A 15000-nucleotide genomic window follows, 5' to 3' on the forward strand; every position below is an offset into this window, starting at 1 on the left:
AGTGTAGGGAATGAAGGAGTGAAGATACTGGTTAACTCTTGCATTAGGAAGATGGACAGAATAGGGATGAGAAGAAGTAGAGAGTCTTGTGCAGCGAGGCCGCAGGAGGGGGAAGGCATGCAGTTAGCAAGTTCAGAAGAGCAGACAGCATGAAAACAGCGGTAGAAGACAGATAAAGATGCAACATTGCGGCGGTGACTTAAAGAATCAAGACAGTCAGTTAGAGGAGAAGAGTTGATAAGACGAAAAGCTTTAGATTCCACCTTGTTTAGTAAAGCTGTGTGTGGATCCCCCAGACATGAGAGCCATACTCCATACACGGGCGGATAAGGCCCTTGTACAGAGCAAGCAGCTGGGAGGGAGAGAAAATGGACGAAGACGCCATAGGACACCTAACTTCTTGGAAGCTGATTTAGCAAGAGTAGAGATGTGAAATTTCCAGTTTAGATTTTTAGTGAAGGATAGACCGAGTGTGTTTAATGTAGAGGAGAGGGAAGTTGAGTGTTATTGAAGAAGAGAGGATAGTTGTCTGGAAGGTTATGTCGAGTAGATAGTTGTAGAAATTGAGTTTTTGAGGCATTGAACAAAACCAGGTTTTCTCTGCCCCAATCAGAAACAAGTGAAAGATCAGAAGTTAGGCGTCCTATAGCATCTCGCCTTGAGTCATTTAATTGTTGTTGGGTTGGGCGTCTGTTGAACGCTGTTGAATAATGCAGGGTGGTATCATCAGCATAGGAGTGGATAGGGCATTGAGTCAGATTTAGGAGATCATTGATGAATAATAGAAAGAGAGTGGGTGATAGGACAGAACCCTGTGGAACACCACTGTTGATAGTTTTAGGGAAGAACAGTGACCGTCTACTACAGCAGCAATAGAACGATCGGAAAGGAAACTGGAGATGAAGGTACAGAGAGAAGGATAGAATCCGTAGGAGGGTAGTTTAGAAATTAAAGATTTGTGCCAGACTCTATCGAAGGCTTTCGATATGTCAAGGCCGACAGCAAAGGTTTCACCGAAGTCCCTAAAAGAGGATGACCAAGATTCAGTTAGGAAAGTAAGAAGATCACCAGTAGATCTGCCTTTACGGAAACCATACTGGCAATCAGAGAGAAGGTTGTGAGCTGATAGATGCCTCATTATCTTCCTATTAAGGATAGACTCAAAGGCTTTAGAAAGGCAGGAAATCAAAGCTATAGGGCGGTAGTTAGAAGGATTGGAGTGGTCACCTTTTTAGGGACAGGTTGAATGTGAGCAAACTTCCAGCAAGAAGGATAAATAGAAGTAGAGACACAGATGAAAGAGTTTGACCAGGCAGTGAGCGAGTTCGGAAGCACAGTTTTGAGAACAACAGGAGGGACTCCATCCGGACCGTAAGCCTTCCGAGAATCAAGGCCAGAGAGGGCCAGGAAAACGTCTTTATAAAGAATTTTAATTTTAGGGATGAAGTAGTCAGAGGGTGGAGGAGTAGGAGGAATATGCCCAGAATCATCCAAAGTTGAGTTGGTAGCAAAGGTTTGAGCGAAGAGTTCAGCTTTAGAAAAGAAGAGACAGCTGTAGAGCCATCTGGATGAAGTAAAGGAGGGAAAGACGAAGAAGTAAAGTTGTTAGAGATATTATTGGCTAGATGCCAGAAATCTCGAGAGGAGTTAGAATTGGAAAGACTTTGACATTTTCTATTGATGAAAGAGTTTTTAGTAAGTTGGAGAATAGATTTGGCATGATTACGGGCAGAAATATATAGGGCATGAGTTTCAGCAGTTGGATGGCTACGGAACCGTTTGTGAGCCGCCTCTCTATCATTGACAGCACGAGAACAAGCAGAGTTAAACCAAGGCTTTTTAGCTTTAGGGTTAGAGAAAGTATGAGGAATGTATAGCTCCATGCCAGAGATAATCACCTCTGTTATGCGCTCGGCACAAAGAGAAGGATCTCTGACATGAAAACAATAATCATCCCAAGGAAATCAGAATAGTACTGCCTTAGTTCCTCCCACTTAGCAGAGTTAAAATGCCAGAAGCACCTCCGCTTAGGCGGGTCCTGAGGCTGCACTGGAGTGATAGAACTGGTAACGGAAATTAGATTGTGGTCGGAGGAGCCCAACGGAGAGGAAAGTTTAACAGAGTAAGCAGAAGGGTTGGAGGTTAGGAAAAGATCAAGAATGTTGGGCGTGTCTCCAAGGCGGTCAGGAATACGGGTAGGGAACTTCACTAGCTGCTCTAGGTCATGAAGGATAGCAAAGTTGAAGGTTTGTTCACCAGGTTGGTCAGTGAAAGAAGATGAAAGCCAAAGCTGGTGGTGAACATTGAAATCCCTAAAATGGAGATCTCAGCAAAAGGAAAGTGAGATAAGATGTGCTCCACCTTGGAAGTCAAATAGTCAAAGAATTTGACTATATATATATATATATATATATATATATATATATATATATATATATATATATATATATATATATATATATATATATATATGTAAGTGGAAATGGTGGCCAAGGGCAACATGAAACGAAATAAAAAGCCCACTTACTAGCCAGTCGCCTTGCAGGTCCGAGGAAATTAGACTAAAAAAAAGAAAGGAATAAATGTCTTTAAAACTTTCTCTGAAATTAAGTCAAGTTATAGGAAGTGTGAAATACAGAAACAGGTACGGAGTTCCAAAGTTTATAGCCGGAGTCCCAAGGACTTGTGTCTCCTGGTTCAGGTGACCCCGAGAGGTGTTCCTGGATACTGAGGCAGTCAGTGTATACAGCACCAGTCTCTTCACACTGCTACTCCAGAGAGAGAGCGGTTTAAGGTGTCGTTCTTACGTATTCGCCGCCCGTCTCTACTGAGAGTCATTGTGTGTCGTGTGTTATAGTACTGTAAATGAAGATGTAGTGTATTCTGCTGTGAGATGACTGTTGCTTTCATTTAAACTGGAAAGTATACTCTTTCTCTATTGTAACCAGTCACTAAAGACAACATGACACTCGTGTGTACTTGTTTCTACTCACTACTGTGAGCGAAACTTCTCTTTGGGTGCTAGTGGCTGTCTTTATTGCATTGGATACTGTACACTCACTTTTTCGTTCATGCAATGGTAGATATTTGTAGCTTTGCTGTAAAATTTGATGTTGAACGTGTCATCTTGTTTTAATGTCGAGAACTGGTGTACCTTGAATACAGTTATCAATAGTAAAGTTCAACTTCAGGTTTCCCGAAGGAAATTAATTTTATTGATAGAAAACACCTTCCTGACCACTTTATATTTTTTTATAAAAATACTTAATCTGTAGCAGCACACACACACACACACACACACACACACACACACACACACACACACACACACACACACACACACACACACAGGGTGCAACTCATTGAGGAGTGCCACCAGTCGCGATGGTAGCTGCATGTGGTTGAACCTGCGAATATTTGCGTGCGAGGAAGGAAGGGCAGGTGTGTTGGTACCGCGTGAGTGATGTGGCTATAAAGCCTCGTCCACAGTGGACATTACATCATGCGATGAATGGGGTGAACTCGGTAGATCAACAAGATTTTCGTGTTGTATGTAGCTGACGAGTGCGATTTTCTTTAAGACTTTGTAGAACAATAGTGCACCGACTGCTAATGATGCTATATAGTTTGTTACAACTTTTCCCTTTTTCAATATGCACACAATTATTTACAATATGCCTGATGACAATCTGTTCTTGTAGTAGGCCTCATATCTTAAGAAGTAAAACATCCCCCCCAAAAAAATTGTAAAGAATGAAATATGATGAAATGAAATTCTAAAACCAATGTGCATGGAGCTAGTTCATGTTCCGCGAATATCCCAAGAAAGCTTCCTCTTTCAGGTCGTCATGAAAGCCTCTCCTTGCACCACATCCTCTTACGTTCACCAGAGTTTTCAAAGTTTTTATTTTCACATCTCACAACAACCATTGTCCAGAAAGATTCCTCATGTGCAGCACCATGCATTTCCTAGGGTTCTTTAGCCAGGACTGATGCTTTGACAGCTCACGTGTAGTGTGGTCACTCCTCGCTTCAGCAACACTTCACCAACTGGAATTGTGAAACTCGTGGTGCGACGTAATTCCCTGTGTGGTCGTGCCTTAAGCTGACAAAGAGGCTTGATGTTCGGTGCGGCAGCCATTGGAGTTATATTTATTGATATGTTAAACTTATATTTTAGCAACTCAGTATTCGTCTTATCATAATCGTAGTTTCGTGATTTTATTTTTATCGCAATGTTAGAAAGACTGTGCAAACATATTATGGTCACCGGAAAGGAAAAAACAAGATCTGGATCAGTGAAGATGAGCCATATTCGAGTTTCTGCCCAAACGTTTACTTGCCTCTATCGTGTTTTGATCAATCAAGGAGATTTTGATGAGTTAGATCAATAATAATCTCGCATCTTCTATTATGTTACTCCAGATCAAGACTTTATTATTTAAATATTTTTGCTAGTTATTGTTTTCCTTTTTTAGGTTCTACATTTCATCTTATCTAAGCTCTGTTGTTTTTTATGCATCATCCTTCCTTGTCCCCTCTCATAAAATCTGATGTTCCTCTTCAAGCAGCAGAAAAGTCGCGTCAAATGCTTTAAGTTAATAGCGAGGAAAAATTTGCGACATAGCAGTCTAAGCGAGCATCTCTGGCACTAAATTTCTGTGGAAACACTGAATTCATCTCCTCCCCCGTGGGTGGTTGAGGCGCTAACGGTGCTTGAGAAGTTAAGACATGGGAACATTATTTTTCGTGGGACTTCCTGCAGCACGTACTTTGGTTTTCTTTTTATTTTTTTTAATTAGATCTTTAAATGAATGTTAAGGGAAACTTTCTGTAAGTAAAATACAACCACAACATTGTCTTTTACTTTCAACAAAAACGCCCGTCATATCTTAGAAAGAAGTGTAAGCCACCACTACCACCACTACTACGCCTATACACCGTGGCTCTCATGTAACCATCTCTTCCTGCACAACTTGTTTCCCTCGGTTCACTACCACATCAGCCCAGTCACACCATGGACAGATGTTTGTCCGCTCTTCCACGAAAAGTTGAAAATGAAACAAGACGCAAAAATACAAATGCTTGCATATTCCTTCAAAAATTACAGCAAAGTAATTCAAACTTCCATTAACGTTTAGAGAGGTGTCGGTCTGAATTGTAAGATACTAATCATGTTTGAATTACGATCTATCATGGTTTCATCTAATGTCAAAATAAAATCCATAGTGATGTGTTGATTTAGAATATATACATTTCATTGATTGATTCAGGTACTTGAGAAAAGCAGTGTATCGTTGGCGTTGGTAACAATGTCGTTTTTTACACACGTGATGCCTTTTTATCTATCTAAAGACAACCGTACAACTTCGTCATTTTTTATAAAGAATAATAATGTTGAAAAGAAGGTTTGATTTTTTTTTTCTTGTTGTTCAATTAGAGCCCGAAAATCTCACCGTGTACATTTTCATACTTAAAGATTTCTTTCGGTACCAAAGTAACGCTTATTTTCCATATATAAAAGCAAACACGTAGTGCACGTATTTTCTTAATGTTCAACATGTTCCCATTTGTGGCTCTGAGCCTTCTTTTTCATTTTTTCCTTGTCATTTTTATCACGTGTGTGGCCTCGCTGTAGTAGGCCTCGCCAGTGAGTGGCCTGGATCCATTTATCAGACTAATGAAACAAGCATCAGCCACCATACCACCACACCGCCAGCCTGCCTCCCTGGGCCCGCAAGGGAACTCGGTCACGCTCCTCATGTTTGTGTAGCACGAACCAGTTGTTTGTCTGTGTTATCATTGCTGTCCCTCTCCTTCCTGGCTTTCTTATTATTGATGTTCATATTATTCTTGTTGTACTTCTTTTCTTGTTGTTTCTGTCATTATCGTCGTCGTTGCCACCATCATCACAAACATCTCTGTAATGTAATTATAATAAGTGGTAACGCTAGTTGTGTAACTGGTGCTGGTTAATATGCTAAGATAATGAGAGAGAGAGAGAGAGAGAGAGAGAGAGAGAGAGAGAGAGAGTGTGCGTGTGCGTGTTCGTGTGCGTGTGCGTATCCGTGTTCGTGCGTGCGTGCGTACACGCGTCTGTGTGCGCGCGCGCTCGCACGCATGTCATAAAGTTTGTCCCTCATTAGTTACAGATGTTTGATTCTGTTATACGTTTATTTACAGCTAATCAACAGTGTACATATTTTAGCTCTTCTTCTGAACTCTTTACTGATTGTATTCTATTGCACCTGCATTAATTTTTCTCCTAAAATAGTTCAAAGATTTTACTTTTCTTAATTAAAAGATATTATATTCTTTAGAACTGACGCCCTTCCTTACACTCATCATGAACACAGAAACATGTAACAAGGAAAACAATAAAGTACTTTAAACAATATGTTGCTCCGTACGTGTGTGTGTGTGTGTGTGTGTGTGTGTGTGTGTGTGTGTGTGTGTGTGTGTGTGTGTGTGTGTGTGTGTGTGTGTGTGTGTGATTAGTATTTGTTCTTTCCTTGTGAAAAATTTTAGTTCTTTTCAGGTTCTTGTAACTATTTATTTCTTTGTTTATTCATTTATATTTGTTACTATTTTTTTTTAGGTTGGTATATAATGCATACATCACAATGAACTACAAATGTTTATCCTTACTATGTCTTCGTTTTTTTTATTTTATTTGTAAAGGGAAGATGACAAGAAAAAATGTTTCGTGAGGCTGTTATCCAGACCCACGATAGGATACAAGACACGCCAACATGGATCTGAAAAGTTTTGGAGGCCATTCACACCACAGTAAATACTGCCAGAATACCAGTGTTGTTGTGGTGTGAGTGTTGTGTGTTCATTGCACGAATCTTGCTGCTTCTGAATGTAATTTTGTTCACTCTGCTTTCAGAATGGTGAAAATATCAACTTTGTTAGGAAATGGCTAAATGTCTGCTGACTTTAGCTCAGTCCTATATTTTTTAACGTTGCTTCATCTCCACTACCTTTAACATGATAGAGTATTATTTTTTCAAGATGTTTAAAGATGTACCTACGAACCTAGAAGTAGACTTTTAAGTATTGTACATCACCATTGAGAAAAAAAAAACTTGCATGGGAACCCAACTAATCACATCTGTAGCCTATAAAAGTAATCTTTGTGAAAGTCCAAGACGTTTGAGAATATCGATGTCAAGTATGAACGCAAGGGAATAACTCCCTGAATCACCGAAGTACCTATACATGAAAATTTTTTTTTTTTAAATTCAGAAACGATCAATTACTGATGGTTACCTGGAAGGTTAACGTATAATGGCAGTGATAACGCTGTCTGTCTGAAGCTGTGGTGTTGAGAGTTCTTATTTGTCATAAAGAGTGTGGAATACATGCTGGGAATTCAGGGACTCCGTGACTGAGAATGGGCAAGTCCCACACATCTTACTAAACGTTAAGGATGGAACGATCGGTCATCGTGCACCGTTTCAATGTGCGAGGATAAACGATAGTCATGGAAACAGGATAATTATTCCTTATGAAAGAAGGTATTAAACTTCAGCAACATAGAAAAGAGTATTAGTAAATCAAAAGTTAGTTGTCAATAAGAGCTTAGGAATGAGAACCTTCTTGTGCCTCTAAATGGGGAAAATACTTTTCATTAGCATGCGTTTATTTGCTGAAGAAAATAATGGAAGTTTTTTTTTAGATGTGGAGAAAATACTCTATGTGAAGCGTGCAGAGCACTATAAAGAATGACTGATTTCTTCCTACTGAAGAAAGTCACCGCAAAACTTGTTAGCATGGAAACAATATACAAACACACCGTGTAGTTTTCAGCAGTGTGAAGCATTAGGTCACACTTTGCACTGATTGGGGCAGTGGTGTAGAGACCTTCCACTTAACCTAACCTACTCTGTTGTTGAAGAACCAACGTAATTTTTTTGGGTCAGTGAAAGTTCACCAGCGTGAAAGATTCCGTACACACACACACACACACACACACACACACACACACACACACACACACACACACACACACACACACACACACACACACACACACACACACACACACACACACACACACACACACACACACACACACACACACACACACACACACACACACATAGATAGATAGATAGATGCCGAAAGTGATAGGAAACTATTAGTCAATGGTTCTTACTAATGATAAATGAGAAGAAAAAACAGCGGGATACATTTCTGAGGTCTTTAGCAGATTAACAAAGTAACTGGACTTTAATCGAATTTCGATGTTGAGAAAAAATATACTAATTAAAAGAAAACTTGAAGAAAAGTTTTCGCAACGAAAGGATAACATGAATAATTAAAGAACCGAATAAGCGAGAAAAATTGCAGCATATTCGATATATATATATATATATATATATATATATATATATATATATATATATATATATATATATATATATATATATATATATATGTATACTTCTACACTGAATATCTTCGGTCTGTCATTTTTACTCTAATTTTAGAGAACCAGCATTCAAGTGGGCCTTTCTTTTAATATTTTGTTGCCCTTGGCTGGCCCTCTCTCCGACATAATAAATGCACTTTCAAAGTATCAACATGTTTTCCCTAGCGTTGTGCATAAAGCAATCTGCCAATTTTAAACCAAATCTGCGTTTTATTATCCTTTTTCTTTCTCGATCCAAACCGGCGGTAACTTCTGGGTCATTAAGACTTGGTGCTCGGCTGGCATGGAAAAAGTGTACCAGGAAACGTCAGGAATCGAAACTCCCCTTTTTCAGGCATTATTTTCGGACGAACTGAAACTAAAAGGGTCTGGCGAACAGAGAGATATAGGTTACACACACACACACACACACACACACACACACACACACACACACACACACACACACACACACACACACACCGTCCTCATTAATCATCCTAACGAAAAAATGGTCATTTGTATTAACGTTAGTTTCGGTAATTTTCAGTTAGAGTTCATACTTATCAAATTCAATTATGAAAATTTGACATTAAATACTTGGATTATTACCATGCTCGTTCTGTAATATGATAGCAATTTGCGCTAACCAATTATTACTTTCCCTGAACAGAATTATACTATGATTCTTTTTTTTTTCTACGAGTGTCTGATTTTTGTGTTATCTCTGTTTGTTGCTGTTGTTGTTATTGTTCGTTTTGTACTGTTATTACTGTTGTCCTTGCTGCTATTGTTATTGTTATTGTTATTGTTATTGCTGAGAAGGTTGTTGACGTGTATTATTCATTATCGTCCTTTCTGGCATCATCCTCGTCGTCATCATTACCACCACCATCACCACCACCACCATCATCACCACCACCACCACCACCACCACCACCACCACCACCACCACCACTACCAATTTTCTTGTCCCCATGAAAAGAAACGGCAACAGCAACAACAATTTCATCATGATTATATGAATATTATCCTTTAAACTTTCTATGCGTTTGATATCCGGTCAAAAATGAGTGAATCGGTTTTAGCAAAAATCCCAAATTACGTGAATCCTTGAATAAATCGACGTTTATGTTAATATAATATGATTGGATTTTGATGTGAATATGATATGCCGGCAGCATCATCAACTTAAATAACTGTGTAATCTAAATGGTTGACGATAGTGGCAATTGGCGATTTTATGAATAAATTATTACCACCGTTGGGTATAGCGGAGCATCTATCCTTACTGATGAAATCATTCAAAACGCCATGCATCCACCCTCCTGAAGCCTCGTTTCCTCAGAGCAGATGACGCTATGCATCACATTAGTGAGGGGAGAGCGCAGTGCTGGAAACACGAGAACTTGTAAGGGTGACCGCTCCATCACATGCGTGGAAGATTTAAGGCATTGATTGGGAAACACACACACACACACACACACACACACACACACGGTAGCTCAGTGGTTATAGCGCTGGCTTCACAAGCCAGAGGACCGGGGTTCGATTCCCCGTCCGGGTGGAGATATTTGGGTGTGTCTCCTTTCACGTGTAGCCCCTGTTCACCTAGCAGTGAGTAGGTACGGGATGTAAATCGAGGAGTTGTGACCTTGTTGTCCCGGTGTGTGGTGTGTGCCTGGTCTCAGGCCTATCCGAAGATCGGAAATAATGAGCTCTGATCTCGTTCCGTAGGGTAACGTCTGGCTGTCTCGTCAGAGACTGCAGCAGATCAAACAGTGAAACACACACACACACACACACACACACACACACACACACAAGAAGTAACTATTTTCTTCATAAAATATGTAAGGAAATAAATATAACAAAATACAAACTTTACACGCTGGTTTGAAGACAGTGAAAAAAGAGCAGACAAGCGAAGTTGTAGAGAGGGAGAGGATGGAATGACAGAGGTGAATTGGAGGAAATCGAAGAGGATTGGTTGGAGAGGAGGGATGGGTTGTGGAAGCCGATAAAGGGAGCTCACATCTGTTTCATGATAAAGGGAATCCACTGCAAAAGGGATGTGATGTGGTTTTGTGTGTCTATGTAGATGAAAGCGGCTGCGATGGTGGTCAGATATGAGATCGAAGCAATTACGTTCGTCTCCACAATAATATAATTCTTGCAACCACTGCTATCCTCCATCATTTTTCCTTAACTTCCATGCAGTTATTCTTGTGAGAGATTCATTTATTACCCGTGTGATGTTGTGTGCGTGGAAGGATTTTAGTGAGGTGTTGAAGGACCATTGGACAAAGACATAAGAGCGTTTGCAAAGTCTGGAGTGGATTTGGTTGATGGCCTTGGTGTCCGTGCCTCTAATATCTTCGTCGGCTTGTATCGATGTTCCTCTAAATAATTTGCATTCCATCAAAAGAGAATAATGTTTTTTGCCATAAATACTCGGTGCTTATAGAACAGCGGATTATAAAGACGCACAATGCCCAAAGAAAAATAAAATTGTAAAATATCTCCTTTTTCCTCTTTCTCCCCCTAACTAAAAAGAAAAAAATAGTAAATGTCAGTTCAGAATTTCATCAAAATTTACGGTTAGTTAGGAAATTAATTTCGCATCGGGCCTTACTGGTGGTGGGCGTCACATCAAAGCAGTGTTTCTCACCTACCTCCTTTACCATGCTGGTCAGGCTGCCCTTTTGTTCCTGGTAATGGTTTCATCCTTGGAACTTCCCTGTCTTCATTTTTTTTTATGATTATGGTATCTCTCGTATGCCGATATGGCGATAGTAGATGTAACAGCTACTTATACCTGATGTTACAATAGATTTCAGTCTTTCTTGTGTCATCACGGATTTGGAAATTCTTCTTTTATTTAATTCTCCTAATACAAGAATGACTATGGGCTATTGTGGAATACATTTGAATAATCTTCGAAACGTGCATTCATTTCTTTGACAATAAATTAAAACACTTAGATTACCAATAATCTTGGATTCATTAGGCGTTGGTTTCAATAATCCTGCTTGTTCTGACGAGTCTCCTTCAACACCCGTGAGGCGGTCAACGAGGCACCCCTGGTTGTTGTTGTTGGTGAGATTCCTCCTATATCGACACGTGTGTGTGTGTGTGTGTGTGTGTGTGTGTGTGTGTGTGTGTGTGTGTGTGTGTGTGTGTGTGTGCGCGCGCGCACGTGTAATTCACCACGGTCGCCTGCTGGTCACCCAGCCAGTCTTCCCCATTACGGAGCGAGCTCAGAGCTCATAGACCGATCTTCGGGTAGGACTGAGACCACAACACACTCCGCACACCGGGAAAGCGAGGCCACAACCCCTCGAGTTACATCCCGTACCTATTTACTGCTAGGTGAACATTAAGAGGCTTGCCCATTTGCCTCGCCGCGCCGGGACTCGAACCCGGCCCTCTCGATTGTGAGTCCATCGTGCTAACCACTACACTACGTGTGTGTGTGTGTGTGTGTGTGTGTGTGTGTGTGTGTGTGTGTGTGTGTGTGTGTATGACTGACTGATTGTATACCACTGGACCTGCCGATGGAAGACTTATCAGCTGACGTGTAGTGTGTCTCCCTAGGGCTTTGCGAGTCTCTTTACTGATCGACGCGTGGTCCTGAACACAGCAGATTCTTTCCCAACACTCAGGACTCGTTTCACACACCGTCCACTTCGTCCTCTTATCCCTTTCCTAATTCGAATTTTCACCATTTCATATATATATATATATATATATATATATATATATATATATATATATATATATATATATATATATATATATATATATATATATTATTAAAGTTACGTAAATTATTTTCTTTCAGGGATACGAGATTAAAGCATACAACACATCCTCCTTTATTAATATTCCTATAGTAAAATTAATAAAGGAGAATATATTGTATCCGTCAATCTCTCATGCCTGCAAATATATATATATATATATATATATATATATATATATATATATATATATATATATATATATATATATATATATATATATATATATATATATATATATATATATATATATATATATATATATATATATATATATATATATATATATATATATATATATATATGTATGTATGTATGTATGTATGTATGTATGTATGTATGTGTGTGTGTGTGTGTGTGTGTGTGTGTGTGTGTGTGTGTGTGTGTGTGTGTGTGTGTGTGTGTGTGTGTGTGTGTGTGTGTGTGTGTGTGTGTGTGTGTGTGTGTGTGTGTGTGTGTGTGTGTGTGTATATATATATATATATATATATATATATATATATATATATATATATATATATATATATATATATATATATATATATATATATATATATATATAAAACAAAGGTTAATAGCAGAAGTTGTAGATACTAAAATGCAGGGAAATCACCATGGAAATCTTCATTCCTCCTGCTTTATTATTTTCCAACGTTTCGCCTTACAACAAAAGGCATCGTCAGAGTCTACAATGATTAATCACAAAATTATAAGTATATAAGTCTAAAACAGACATTATGAAGATATTAAGTTAAAATACAAAGTAAAAAACAAAAAATAAATGAAAATCACAAAACATCGTCAAAAAGACAAAAATGCACAAAAACAGAAGTACACGGGAAACCAACCTTGAAGTGTGTTCTACGTGGTAGAGGAAGGAACTGTCTAGAATGGTAGTAATTAATACTACCATTCTAGACAGGTGTTATGCTGATTTTCCCTGGAATGATTACTGTTCTTTTTCTAAACCTTGGTTTAACACAACCTATTTTCGTGCTATACATGATAGAGAGGTTGCCCACAAAACGTACTTCAGTCTTCCATCCCATGAATCTCACACACTTTAAATCTCTGCCCGGAATCATGGCAAGGTCTTCAACTTGCCAATCACTCCTTCATAAGTATAAAATGTCAAACTCTTCCAAACTTCGACTCCCCTCGAGACTTCTTGCATCTGGCTAATAATTTTACTTCTTCATTTTTCCTTCCTTTAACCCGTAAAGCGTCAGAGACGTACGCGATACGTCGGCTACTCTGAGCGAACCGGGCGTCAGAGACGTATGAGATACGTCGGCGAGTTTCCTCGTGTTTTCGGAGGTATTGCGTCCTCAAAACCTACTATTAAAGTGCCATCATGCACTGTAGACATTGCTCATGCTGCCTCCTCGTCCCTGCTAACATGAATGCTTCCTGTATTTATTTATTACAATTCTGAACTATAGCAGTTTCTGCTGCCTTCAGCTAGGTGTAGCGGGAAACTGACGCCTCAACTCCGCTAATATGAACAAAGCGTAATTTCCATTACTTACTCTTACCATTTCAGTTGTTTTTGGTAACTGTTATATTGTGGTAGTGAAAACTTTGTATGACATAAATAAGAATTTTCCAATCGCTTTGTTATAAGGAAAACAAGTACATATTACTCGGAAAATATTTGCACCGTGAAAGGCAACACTCCCTCGCGATATCTCGTGTCTATTTTTATCCACAAGCACTCCCAAACAGCAAAACATGACATGTTTTTCTTTCAACTCAGGAACGATATTATGCATGTGTCCAACTCGGGGATCGACGGGTGAGAAACGAGGAAGCGAATAAACTAGTCACATAAGGCTTTGCTAAGTCGCTAACCTTAGCGCAAAATATCTCGCACCAATTAATACCACTTCCAGTCAGTTCTGGGAGGAATGACTGTCATTTTCATTTGTTTCACGTCATTTAAGACTAGTTAAGCAAAAAAAAAAAAATCCATGATGTGGCCAGCACTGGCGAAATCAAAGTCTCAGATCTGCTGACGCTGTACGGGTTAATTCATCCTGATAACACAACTGCCATCACATATGTTTCTAAAGCTAAACTTCTCTCAAACCTTTGCTAAAAACTCCACCTTGGATGATTTTAGGTTTGTCCCTCCCTCTTCTCCTTTCTTTGGCTAATTCATGCCTTCAATTAAAGTTCTTCGTAATGATGTTTTCCATACCTTCGCTGGCCTAAAGCCTCGAAAGGCATATGGACCAGACGGGGTTCCTCCTACTGTTCTCAAAAACTGTGCGTCTGTGCTTGCACCTTGTCTGGCCAAACTAATTTTACTGCCTATCGAATTCTACTTTTCCTTCTTGCTGGAAGTTTGCCTCCATTTAGCCTGTTCCTAAAAAGATCGACCGTTCTAATCCCTCAAACTACCGCCCTATAGTTTTAATCTCTTGCTTATCTAAGGTTTTTTAATCTACCCTCAATATCAAGATTCTCAAACTTGTCACTTCACAATCTTCTATCTGATTGCGATTATGGCTTAAGATAAGGTTGCTCTTCTGGTGGTCTTCTGGTTTTCCTTTACTGAGTCTTGATCATCCTCTTTTAGAGATTTCGGTGAAACTTTTGTTGGTTTTTTAGACATATCAAAAGCTTTTGATAGAGTCTGGCAAAAGCTTTGATTTCAAGACTGCCCTCCTATAGTTTCTATCTCTGCAACTTTACCTCAAGTTTCTTTTCCGACCATTCTATTACAGCCATGGCAGACGGCCACAGTTCTTCTCCTAAATCTATTAAAAGTGGTGT

At 39.3% G+C, this 15000-nt stretch overlaps 1 protein-coding gene across 4 annotated transcripts in view; it reads right to left on the reverse strand.

Moving 5' to 3' along the window:
* The window catches only part of LOC123505542 (neuronal acetylcholine receptor subunit alpha-7-like), a 429580-nt gene that overhangs the window by 181068 nt on the left and 233512 nt on the right, over positions 1-15000 (reverse strand). The gene's annotated exons all lie outside the window — the stretch shown is intronic.

This window comes from Portunus trituberculatus, chromosome 18, assembly GCF_017591435.1.
Source record: "Portunus trituberculatus isolate SZX2019 chromosome 18, ASM1759143v1, whole genome shotgun sequence".
NCBI classification, from domain to species: domain Eukaryota; kingdom Metazoa; phylum Arthropoda; class Malacostraca; order Decapoda; family Portunidae; genus Portunus; species Portunus trituberculatus.